Source organism: Panthera uncia, chromosome F2 (assembly GCF_023721935.1).
Source record: "Panthera uncia isolate 11264 chromosome F2, Puncia_PCG_1.0, whole genome shotgun sequence".
Classification (NCBI taxonomy): Eukaryota; Metazoa; Chordata; class Mammalia; order Carnivora; family Felidae; genus Panthera; species Panthera uncia.
Window position 1 is genome coordinate 48,713,462 of NC_064812.1, and position 13,317 is coordinate 48,726,778.

The 13,317-nt window shown below is 40.1% G+C and overlaps 1 protein-coding gene across 1 annotated transcript in view; it reads right to left on the reverse strand.

The window, feature by feature from the left end:
* The window catches only part of WWP1 (WW domain containing E3 ubiquitin protein ligase 1), a 134,029-nt gene extending 123,893 nt beyond the window's left edge, over positions 1-10,136 (reverse strand). Inside the window, exon 1 of the mRNA XM_049633183.1 lies at positions 10,050-10,136. The gene's annotated coding sequence lies outside the window, so the exon portion shown is untranslated. The remainder of the gene's footprint in view (positions 1-10,049) is intronic.
* Between the last annotated feature and the right edge of the window lie 3,181 nt (positions 10,137-13,317).

A 13,317-nucleotide genomic window follows, 5' to 3' on the forward strand; every position in this document is an offset into this window, starting at 1 on the left:
ATAACATAACATAACATAACATAACATAACATAACATAACATAAAAAAAAGAGGGAAGGCACCTGGGTGGCTCAGTTAGTTAAGCATAGGACTCTAGATCTCGGTTCAGGTCATGATCTCACAGTTCTTGAGTTCAAGTCCCTCATCAAGCTCCACGCTGATGGCACAGAACCTGCCTGGCATTCTGTCTCTCCTTCTCTGCCCCTCACCTGCTTGTGCCCTCTCTCAAAATAAATAAATAAACTTAAAAAAAAAAAAAAAAAGAATTTGGAAAACTCAAATCTAAGTTTGTCTTACTTTAAGGCCTAACCAATTAAATAGCTAACACTTTAAAGGAAAAATCACACAAAAGTTTAAACAAGTTATAATTACCAAAACTTTTAACTTAGAACAATGAAATTCTGGAGTATAATGTACATTTTCCATCCTGGGTATTCACATGTAAATATTGACAATATTATTTCACAGCTCATAGGACAAGAAATGAGTTTATTATTGTTTTTCTCCCCAAAGCACTGGCCACAAAGTCAGTGCAATCAAACACAAAAACAGTATGTTCCTCAAACAAATGCCAACTAATCCTTTCCACTCAAATTTAGAAAGAATCATGGGTCTGGCATGTTTGTTTTTTTTTTTTTTTTACCACAAAAATGCACTAACACAATAAAAATATGGTTAATATAAACACAGGTTAAGTTTTTCCAGGAATAGCCCAAACTTAAAGATCTGCTCTTCCATTATCAGATATGGTCACAGGACTGAGGAAGGTTTAAATGAAAAAAAACCCAGGCTGTCTCAAACCACTGCCTTAAACAAAAGTTAGAGAAAACAAGCATCAACTTTTTTTTCTTGACGATTTAAAATTAAATCTTTTCTCACAACATTTTTCCCAAGTCAACACCCTTAAGCTAAGCAATGGCTTTCCCCACAAGAGACAGATTATAAATTATGGTCTTCATCCAACCTACTTTCTACCCAAATGACCAAATTCTAAAGTAGGCATACTTCAATCTCTCTATTTTTAGTTATTTTCGCTAAATGAAAAGCAATCAGACTATCTGAAAATTACAATATCTAATTTAACTGTTTCATAGGCATTTTTATAGAAGCAATATCTCTAAGTTTATTTGAGAGGGAGGGAGGGAGGGAGGGAGGGAGGGAGAGAACACACAAGCAGGTGAGAGGCAGAGAGAAGGAGAGACAGAATGCCAAGCAGGCTCTGCACCATCAGCATAGAGCCCAGTGCAGGACTTGAACTCAAGAACCATGAGATCATGACCTGAGCTGAAATCAAGAGTCAGACTCTTAACTGACAGAGCTACCCAGGCATCCCAAGAAGAAATATCTTTACTCAAAAGAGTGTCTTCTTTTGTAGAAGCATGGGGAAGTTTTATTGAACAAGGAAGCCTAATGGATGCTTCTTGCATGGCTACTTCTCCTGCCTACTACTTACATAATCACCCTGTATCAGGTTTCTATAGTTTGTTTGGATCAAGTCATTGGCAATTATCTTAAGCCTCTTTAAACATCTGAAAGGTTCAGATGGTAAGCTCTCTGTTTACATTATACATGTGTTTACTGAACACTGTAGCTTTAAAAACAGTCTCTGAGAACACCAGAACCCCCAAATTACTGATTCAGTCTCTACCAGCAGTTCTAAAACTAATATGTATAAAATCATCTGAGATATTTGTTAATAATGAAGATTCTTGAACTCCACTGTCAAGGACCATACCATAGTTCTCAAAAAGTATTCAGACATCTTGTTTAACAAATACCCCGGATGACTCTGATGAAGGGGCTGCGCACTGATAAACACTGTTCTATACTGTAATTCATCTATTGATGGTATTAACAATTTCTTGCTCCCAAACTGTGCAGCCAAACCATCACCAGCTGAGAAACTGCCAGCCATGTTGAGTCAGTGTCCTTCTCAGATTCATTCTTAACCTTTTAGCAACTTATTTTTTTAAGTTAAAAGGTAAGATCAGACATACTGCTCTGCTCATGCCAAAACTAATCTAAAACTATCTTTGAGTTGAAATGAGTGGTTCACAGAAAAGTGGATTGTTTGAATTTTGCTTATTAGTAATTGTGAAGAGCAATAAAAATGACTTAAGAGCTGCTTATGTCTCAGGGACCAGCTTTCAGCTTTACAAACATTATCTCAATTAATCCTTACAAAAATCCAGTAACAAAAATATTCACTACATTTTACAGAAGAAACTGAAGCAACAATGCTATTAAAAAGCATTGACAGAAGTCAGTTACACCTGACTTTAAAGCTACAGTTCTTAACACACATGCCAAAATGCCTTTAATTCTTAAACTTTAGAAGTGCCACGATCTAGTTTATTACTTTGGTAAAGTATGTCCTACTTTATACAGAGCAAGTTCATTTAATTCTCCTTCCCACACTAAGCACAAAAAATAGTACAACTTGGCAAGCTGGGGTTAACATATGACTGGAGTATCCTACTTCAAGTCAGGACTCAACAGTTTGCTTCCACCCACCCTATTTAATCATAATTATGGGTATACTAAACAGCTATCAAAAGAACTTTTTTCATTAGTTAAATAAAAAAGCTATCACACCTACAATTCTGTTAATGCTAGTACATTTCTGAACTACCCTGAAGAGTCATAGAGAAACACCTTAAGGTAATTCTATCTGTTCCCTTCTTTGTGCTCTACCCTTTCCTATTTATATAAATTGTTTCTCAGTACATTCAATTACCAAACTCCTCCCCACAACAGCCAACATAATATTTTCAGAAATGTGCAGAGATTTATTTACACTAGGATGCAGGAGTTCATTTCTCAGTATACATGAAATGCTTCAAATCTACCTAAATTCTTTAAATGAAATACATTGATTCATTATTCCATCCAGAAACTATACTGTAATAATAATGTAACATTCATCTTCTTCATCCCACTGTTAGCCATAACGTTATACAGTAGATAACGTGAACTATAAAAAAAGAAAATACCACTGAGACTAAGATAAACTGATAAAGCAATGAAGATAAAGTGAGGAAAAACCCAGCTAAGCACTCAGACTCTACTTGTTCCTAGAAAGGATAAAAGCATTACTTTCTGTCTTACCATTCCCGAATGAGAGAAAAGTCCCATCCCAGTCTCTATAAGTGTATGCTCTCCACTGTAACAACTCCTCTCCAAGGAAGAGTGGCTTATCCTAACCTTTCCCCAAGACACTGCAAACAGAAAATAGTATTTGTGAGGCACCAGGTTGCTCAAGGTTTGTCAAGGCCAGAGTGACTCACCAAGGAGCTCTGCTACTGTTAAGCCTCACATCTAATCACAAGGGCTAAGAGGAGGGCTCTCTGCCCACCATAGCCCACTCTGCACAGTGTGCTGACTAGGACATTTGTCTTATCCAATTTGGGAGACTTGGGTAAATCACTGCTTCGGAGCAGCCTGGGCTCTGGGTTCTGCACTTTTTTAGACACCACTGCCCTCAAGTAGAGCAAGTCAATTCTGCTCCATTATGGGTGAAACCCCAGAGTTCCAAAATTTTCTTTTCTACCCAAGGATATTGCCAGCTATTTCCATTTGTATAATAAGCCAAATATGCTATTGTTTTTGCATTTCAGACTCCATTTTCCCACTGACAGGCCTAGTACTGAAAGTACTAGGCAGCCTAAGTCTCAGTTTCATAAACAGTTTTCCAGAAGCCCCATTTCGGTGTAATACAGCTGTCTGGTACAATCCTGGGATTCACATACTTGTCTCATCTCTTTCCCTTGAATCTGGGCTGGACCCGTGAATTGCTTTAATCAACAGAGGTGGCAGAAATGATGCTATGCTCATCTCAAGCCTATGCCTTAAGAAGGCCTGGTTGCTTCTTCTTTTGCACTTGTTGTGAGTCCTAAGCCACCACGTAAGGCCAGCAAAACTGCTGGAAAGGCCGTGGGGGGGGGGGGGGGGGGGGGGGGAATTGACACTATGAGAAACATGAAGAAAAAGAGAGTAAGAGAAGAAAAGAGAGAAGACCAGCTCCCAGCTGAACTGCCAGCTGAATGCAGCCTTTAGAGTGGCCATCAGCAAAACTCAAAATCCTCAAATAAGTCCAGTGCAGGATAGTAAAACAGTAAGCAAATAAGATGGTTGTTCTGGGGCACCTGGGTGGCTCAGTCCATTGAGCATCCGATTTCAGGTCAGGTCATGATCTCGCAGTTTGTGGGTTCGAGCCCCGTGTCGGGCTCTGTGCTGACAGCTCAGAGCCTAGAGCCTGCTTTGGATTCTGTGTCTCCCTCTCTCTCTGCCCCTCTCCTGCTCATGCTCTGTCTCTGTCTCAAAAATAAATAAAACATTTAAAAAAAAATTTAAAAAAAAAAAGGTGGTTGTTTTAAGTCACTTAGTTTTAGGATTGTCACACAGCAATAAATGATCAAAACGATGTTTACCTGGTTCCTTGTGTTTTAATTTTTTTTTTTTTTTTACTGTTTATTTTTGAGAGACAGAGAGAGACAGCATGAGTGGGAGAGGGGCAGAGAGAGAGAGACAGAGAGAGAGGCAGAGAGAGAGAGACAGAGAGACCCAGAATATGAAGCAGGCTCCAGGCTCTGAGCTGTCAGCACAGAGCCCGATATGGGGCTCGAACTTACGAGCCGTGAGATCATGACCTGAGCCAAAGTCAGACACTCAACCGGAGCCACCCAGGAGCCCCTGGTTCCTTGTGTTTTTACCTAATTTGTTCAAAACTCAGAGAAAAGGAGAGAGATGAAATTAATTATAGTCCCAAACATCCACACAACCATGTAAGATAAAGTCTTATGCCTTTCTTAATGTTAGTGAGTCTACTAAACTCTGAGTTCCAAGAGTACAGGCTTCATGTTTTTCCTCTCAGCACTGTACCCCAGCACCCAGCACAATACCTGGCATGTAATAGTTAAATAGGCTATTATTATGAATAAACAATAGGTTTAGGGAATGTCAAGACAAATGTTGGTTTTCCTTCTAACTTAGGAATTATCTGGCATATGGTTTCACATAATATATTCCAAAAGTTGCTTAATCATGTGAATCTGAAGTGTATACAAGAGCTTTAATGGCAAATCTTTTTTTAATGATAAAGCTTTTTATGTAATAGTAAAAATCACGAAACATCATGACACTTTTGGAAATCACGTCTTGATTTATATGCTCCAAAAATACAAATTTTCAGAAACTGGGCTTTTATAAAGGAAGAACAAACTTCATCTGTAAAAACAGCTGAATTAAAATCAAATTTTCAGGGGCGCCTGGGTGGCTCAGCTGGCTAAGCATGTGACTTCAGCTCAGGTCATGGTCTCGCAGTTCATGATCTTGTGGTTCATGTGTTCGAGCCCCACATCAGGTTAGCTCAAGCCCCGCTTCAGGTGAGCCCTGCTTCTCTCTCTCTGCCAGTCTTGGGATTTTCTCTCTCTGCCCCTCACTCATTTGCGCCCTCTCTCAAAAAAAAAACAAAAAAACAAAAAAAGACAGAGAAAAAAATCAAATTTTCAGAAAGAAATTAATATTTATATTTCACCAATGTACTTTTTCAAAAAAAAAAAAATCAACTTTAGCTCTTTTCTTGACAGGTTAACTATTTTGTGATGAATACTTACAAATTTCAAAATTACCCAACAACAGCCACTGCTATGAGGTTACCATTTTAACACAAAGGAAGTAGACAAGTTCACATGTACATAGTACAAAAGTTTAACACAGATTCCAAACAGATAAATTCTAACTCCTCACATATAGCCTTCAGCTAAATTTTCATTGTAGATGAAGAGTTAGTGCAAAAAAAAAAAAAAAAAAAAAAATTGCTGACCTAGGAACAAAAATATGAGTTTTAGCTCTAGTTCTAATTTTAGCTACCTACAAGTCATACACTTGAAAAAATGTTTTAACTTCTTTGAGCATCAATGTATTCATCTAAAAAGCAATAATTATCTCCTGACACATCTACTGCTCAGCTGTCATGAGAATCAAATGATAGTCTATATAGCCATTATGGAAAAATGTCAAATGCTATACAAATGTAAGATATGATACTCTTCTTAATGCCAGCAGAGAAGAAAAATCATCTATGTATGTGCTTTTGCTAGACATTTTTCCTCCATTAAGTATTAGCAACTACTTCCTTCAACACCACTAAAAAGGCCAATTTATTTTTTCCACTACTTGTTATTACATCATATTTTTATAGAAATGGTAAAAAAGACCCCAGTCTTTCTAATAATTATGGAATCAAAGTTTCTAGAGCTATGCAAGACACTAAATAATAACTTGTTCAGGTTCCCTTCCAGGAAGATAATCTTATAGGTGGAGAAAAGTCAATTATTTACTAATCAAATTATGCTTTAACCATACTAGGAAGAGTTAGCAACTTAATCAAATGAAAAAATGCACTGATTAGGACCCCACACTTCTTTTGTAAAGTTTCTATTTTCACTTGATAAGGCTTCATGAATGAAGTAAAATGAGTATTCTTAAGTAAGGCATACCTGAATACAGAAGACAGAATAAAGATAAAAGTTCTTAAGGTTTCTTATTTCATTTACCTTCCCCTACCCACAAACCCAAACTGAGATACAAAGGAAATTAAAAAGTAAATGACTGGTCTGAAATTGCTATCTGCTGCTCTCCATACACCCCATTCATTCTGTCTCACTAGCACTCAAGCACATGGAAAACAAGAAGGGTACAGACAGTTCAATGAAAATCAAAGACCCAAGAATCACAGAAGGTTAAAAACCAGAAGGAACCTCCAGGATCATTTAGTCTTACTGATGAGGTCACTTAAAGGCAGTAACTATATGCAACTAATGCTAAATCATACATCTAACAAGAAAGAAAACCATCAGTGTCAATCAGCTGCTGATTCCACTTTATACTAACTGAAACACTTAGGGCAAATCATTTAACCCCTTGGGTTAATTTGTCGTTATATAATAGCAAATAACAGCATAGTCAAAATTCTTTGTAAGCCATAAACCACAACACAAATGTAAAGAGATATATACATAAGTGTATATGAGGTAAGTCTCTATAGCAAGGGTTATCAGTAAATGAAAGAATTTGAAGATTCAATGGTTTTAAAAGCCGCAGTTAATTCTGAGAGTTGCTCCTAGCCCAACCCATTGACCCACAGGTTCCATGGATAAGCTTCAGGTGAGTTCAGGTTCATGGACTTCTCTAAAATTACATTCACAGGGGCACCTGAGTGGCTCAGTCGGTTAAGCGTCCGACTTCGGCTCAGGTCATGATCTCGCGGTCTATGGGTTCGAGCCCTGCGTCGGGCTCTGTGCTGACAGCTCGGAGCCTGGAGCCTGTTTCAGATTCTGTGTCTCCCTCTTTCTCTGACCCTCCCCTGTTCATGTTCGTTCTCTCTCTCTCTCTCTCTCTCTGTCTCAAAAATAAATAAATGTTAAAAAAATAAATAATTTAAAAAATAAATAAATAAAATTACATTCACAAAGCACAGGTTCATACGGAAGTTTTCCAGGCCAGATTTTTTTAGTTTAACCAAGGATTAGTAATTATCAAAAGGTTGAGAACTGCTGTAAAGTAACATACGTTTGCCAAAGATAAAGCTTCCAAAGATGTTGCTCAAAATGGTATTTTCCCAACCTAGATCAGAATCTTAGTTATTTTTACTTTCTTCATTTCTCTCTCATCATCAAATTCTGTCCATTCAACTTCCTTCCTCCTTTCCATTACTATTATGACAGCCATAGTTCATACCCCTATTATTTATGACCACAGCAATCAAGAGGTCTTTCTCCCTCCAGATATCTACCTCAATTCACACTACACATTGCTGCCAAATTCATCCTCTAAAAACAAAAGTTTAATCATTTCATTCGCAACTCAAAAATCATCTGTTAAACCCCCAATGCCTACTAAATCCAAGGTCATCAGCCTTGCATTAAAAGCAATCATAAACTGGTTCAAACTTTTACTTCAATTTTTATCACCCTTTATGTTAGCACAAATACTTTATGTTCCATCCAAATAGAATTACTTGCCTCTCCCCAAATATATGAACTCTGTGCTCTTTTCTCTCAGTCCCTTCTCTCTGCTTGGATTACCTTTCTCAGCTTATCTTTTTTTTTAATTTTTTTTTTTTTAACATTTATTTATTTTTGAGACAGAGAGAGACAGAGCATGAACGGGGGAGGGTCAGAGAGAGAGACACAGACTCCGAAACAGGCTCCAGGCTCTGAGCTGTCAGCACAGAGCCCGACGCGGGGCTCGAACTCACGGACCGAGAGATCATGACCTGAGCCGAAGTCGGACGCTTAACCGACCGAGCCACCCAGGCGCCCCTCTCAGCTTATCAAAAGTCATAATCATCCTTCAAAACAAAGACTTCAGAAGCCTGAAGGCTCTATGAATTAACACCTCTCACCCCACCTTGCTAAATATGATGTGAGCTCTACCCCCTCCCAATCTGAATTCCATATGAAATTTAGCTATGTATTAAAAGACACATGGAGCATTTGTGTATAGTCCTACCTGCCTAACTAGTCTGTGAAGGCAGAAACTGCTATAATTCGCACCTTTACATTCCCCCTAATACCTCACACAGTCATGCAGTAGATGCAAGGAAGTAAAAGAAATTTCAGCCTTCATGGGGTAAACAGCAAAAATTACTATCTCTTTGCAGGCAGAGAACTTACTTGCGACATCCTTTATCACACCAGGCTTCCAAAAAACATAACCTTTTTTAAGTCCTGGTGTTGGATGTCTTATAAACAGTTTTGCATTTTACGGAAAGGACTACTTGAAAACATTAATAAGCTACATATCAAGTAACTATTCCACATACTTTACACTTCTCAATTTGAGTAGCTCCCAACACTTGGTCACTAAGGTTTCACTTAAAAAATATATTAACTATTTACGAAAAGTGATAATTTCCAATCACAGCTACGTACCTACTTAATGGCTAAAAACAAGTCACAAATAAAAGAATGCCTTTGTTTTTTAAAAGGTGCATTTTGCTTGTATAATACAGAGACTTAGGTAAAGTGGATTTATACATCAGGATGAATTCTTGCAGAAATCCGCAAACATTGCACACCAGGCACTTCAGGTAAAAAACCAAAGGGGGATAAAAGATAACTTTGTACATTATTCTTTTCCACTATTACCAATAGCTTTTTAAAGCAGAATCTCAAATCTTCTTGCACATTAGCCTACACAAAAAGATAAAAATTTGCCAAGCAGAAAAAGAAAGCCATATCAAGCCCCTGGGAAATATTTTAACCTGGAAAGTAAAAATGTCAAAATAATAGATACTTGTCTTTGGTAAGGAAGGTTTCATATAATTATGGGAGCATTGGACGCTCAACTCTAAACGATGGAGTAAAGAGAAGACTGATCATTTAAGGGCTGTAAAAGCAATGGGCAAACTACAAAATTAAAAAAAAAAAAAATCAAAGATGAAAGACGGTCCAAGTCACAGATAAGGACTACTAAAAACTGCAAGGTCACTGGGATCTACCGGGTCACAAAGGTGGAGGTGGGGGTTGTGTTGGGGGGGGGGGGTACTGCAGAGTCAGTGAAGAACCCGGAGTGATTTAAACAAAACAAAACAAAACAAAACACGTCATTAAAAGACGTTCGAAGCCTGGGAGTCCTTGGTTTGGGACGGCAGAATTGCGGTGAAAGTCAGGGCACGGGCAGTAAGTCCATACACTGGTGTTTTTCGGAGAGGTGTTAAGCAAAGGAAAAGAAGGTAGAACGCTGAGAAGGCTAAGGAAGCTTGAGAAGCGCGGCTGCAGAGTCACGGAAACACTTCGCTCCAGTATCATTAGCTCGGGCCTGTGCCAAGGCCAACTCGGGGCAAGACCCGTGACCCCACCCCAGAAAACTCCCGGCCCCTGGGCTGGAGAAGGCAGCCAGGGCGGCGCGGACCGTCCCCGACGGCCCCTCAGAGGGTCCCGCCCCGGGGCGGCCAGTGCCGGGCTACCGGCACCGCCGAGAAGGCTCTGGGCCCGCGCCCCCGCCCTGCCCGCACCCCCAGTCCCCTGCCGAAGCGTCCTTACCCGGCGCGAAGCTGTCGGCTCCCGGCGGTCGAGCGACCAAAGCAGCGGCGCCTCCTCCAGCGGCGGGCGCCCTCACCCTTCCGCACCCAAGATCGCCATCTCGCAGCAGGCGCGGCGGCGGCGGCGGCAACAGCCACCCAGGCGTCGGCCCCGGCAGCCCAGGCCGCCTGCAGCCACTGGGAACCCGCACGCCGCGCTCGCCGACACCCGACCCTCCCCCCACCCCCACCCCGGCCACGCGCCACCCCCAGCAGACCCCACACCTCCCTCCTCAAGAGCGCGCCGCGTGCTCGCGTCGCCGGCGCCGCGCCGCGAGCGCGCGCCTCCCCGCCGGCCCCGCACAGCGCGCTGCGCCGCGGCCGCCTAAAACCTCCAACTCCGGACGCGGAATCCGGCTTCCCGCGAGCATGCGCAGCGAGGGCGCCCTGATGATGCTTTTGGAAAACTCCGCTCCTCCGGGTCTTTGGAGCGGTCGAGAAGAGGTAGAGGGCCAGCCAATGGGAGAGGGGGGCGGGGCCCGAACCTGTGGAAGGGGCGGGGCTGCCTCTGAGATTTGGGAAGAGCCTGTTCTAAACTAGAGGTAGGTGCTGCTGACCTGACTTTCCGGTTCAGGGCAGAACCCGTGAGTGACCTCAAGTTAAGTCCTCGGGACACTGGCGTTCTTTTGTTGAATGCTTTATAGCAATTATACTCCTTGACCTCAGTATCTGACTTAGAACCCATTGCAAGAGTAAATATTGCATTTAACAGATTAGATGATCATACTGGAAGACTTTTACTTTATTTTTATGAGTAATCAAAACATTCACTCCCCCTACTCCAGTGTGAGTACAAAGATAAATCAATACTAAGCAAGTGCGTGTGTCAATGCAACAAATTCACACAGCAATACCATGGAAAAGTGTCTGTTATTCCCATTTATACAAACGAATCAACTAGTCCGGAGGAGTGATGTTGGTACAGTGTATTGCTTTTAGAAGAAAGGCCACCCTGCAAATAGAAGTCAGTGGTGACCACATTACTCACCAGATGACCTGGTCTTCTACTTAAGAAATAATAAAGGCCATTGAGCACGGGTTTCTACAATTTTTGCTTGATTTCCTCACCCAAACCCCACAAATTACCTACATCCACACCAAAGCTTATTAGTTTTCCTTCTGTCTAAAAAGCTGGGTATCCCTGCTCCTCTCCAAAGCAAACCTCTTTACTGTCTGCTCCTTTCTGTGACCCCCTCAGCATGATCATGTTTTAAGTCTTTTCTGTTGTAAATTTTTCCTTGACTTTAAAACCTGTTTCTAGTTCACTCTCTTCTTCCATCCTAATTAAGCTTTTAAAAGAATTGTATACCAAGAACAACATCAACACCCCATGAACAATTGTAGGATTGAATAACTCTTGATTGAATGAATGTACATTCTCTTCCTCTCCATTCCATCAGTTTCTACACACTGAATTCCTACCAGGGTTCAATGTACAATAATCCACTATGATTATTCTAAAATATACATCTGAACATGTCACTTCACTGTTTAAAATCTTTCATTGGCTCTTCAGAGCTTTCAAGAGAAAGATTAACATGATCTTCAAGGCCTCTTTACTCTTGCATGCTTGGTTCCTCTGTCTTTGGGGTTCAGAGCTCTATCTTCAGTTTCCTGATTGTGTTCACTGATCTCTGCTGTAATGAGTACTGATTCTTCTAACCTTTTCCTCACCATTTTGCTTGTCTAATCCCTTTAAAAATAAATTCAGGAACATGCTTACAAGTGCAATCTCTGATACTACATACACATACTCAGCAGAGGTCTGCACTCCATCTCCAGGATGCCTATAGACCTCCTTCCACTTCCTGCTCTACTCTCTCATGTTCAGCTCCCCTGAGTCTTAGTTTCCCCTTGGTTTACTTCCATTCAGAAGCTCCTAACAGTCACCTAGGCCCCTAAGTTGATAGCCAATATTGAATCAGCTTTTCATTATTCAACATTTCTTTGGTTTCAAATGAATACTATTATAAATAAGTATCTTTTTATAAATCATTGTCTTTAGGGCACCTGGGTGGCTCAGTTGATTAAGTGTCCAACTTCAGCTCAGGTCATGATCTCACAGTTCATGAGTTTGAACCCCACGTAGGGCTCTGTGCTGACAGCTCAGAGCCTGGAGCCTGCTTCAGATTCTGTGTCTCCTGTCTTTCTGCCCCTCCCCTACTCGTGCTCTGTCTCTCTCTTTCAAAAATAAACACTAAAAAAATATTTTTAAATAAATCATTGTCTTTGTCCTTACTTATTCTTAGTTTAAACCCTTAAAAGTAATCAGATGTGTGAACACTTTTAGCCCTTTTGAAACACATTGGCAAGTTGCCTTCCAGAAAGAACGTAGGCTTGGGTGTCACATTGCCTGGGATCAAAATGCATTTCTGCCACCCAGGAAGGCCACATTCAGACTTCCATGGGTCTTTGTGGACCTCTTCCTCCATAAAGCAATATCAAAAATTACATTCATGACTACATTGATATAATGACAAACATATTAATAACATTAATATTATACATTAAAACATTTTCTTCAACCAAACCATTCATTTTTTTCCTTTCTGATTTTAAAAGAAAATAAAACATTTTTATGGGCCCCTAAAGTATGGCAATCCTGAGGCACCATGCCTACTGACGATTGGATAGGTCAATTTTGCTGCCACCTACAAACTATGAGATTTGGCCAAATTCCTTCATCTGACAGTGCCTTAACCAGAAAATTGGTATAATGCTATGTGATGTAGTAAAAAGCAAATGAATTGCTATAAATAAAATACCTAAAATTTTGTGGCACATAATCAATAAATTACTGTTGTTACATTGCTATTATCAATTTTCCCAAAGCACTGCTTGAGAGTATATGATTGTCCTTCACTGTGCCAAAGTCATGATAGTATATTTTCATATGTGTAAATATGTATCCTACTGTTAGTCCATTGTTCATTTTCTTACTCGGGTATTCACAAAAAGGCAACTTATATGTATGCAGATATTGATCCCAGATAAAACGATTGATCTTTTCCATCTTTGTTTTCTTCTATTATTTGCTGCTTCACAAGTCCTTTCTCATCCTTAGATTATATCATTCACCTATCTTTATATTTTTCTAATGTTTTATAATTTCAGTTTTTTCATTAAATAATTTAATCCTTTCAGATGTATTATGGAATGATGATCTATTTTGTATTTTCTCTGTGATCTTCCCCAGCTTGTTTGTTAAAGAATCCTTCTCCAACCATGAT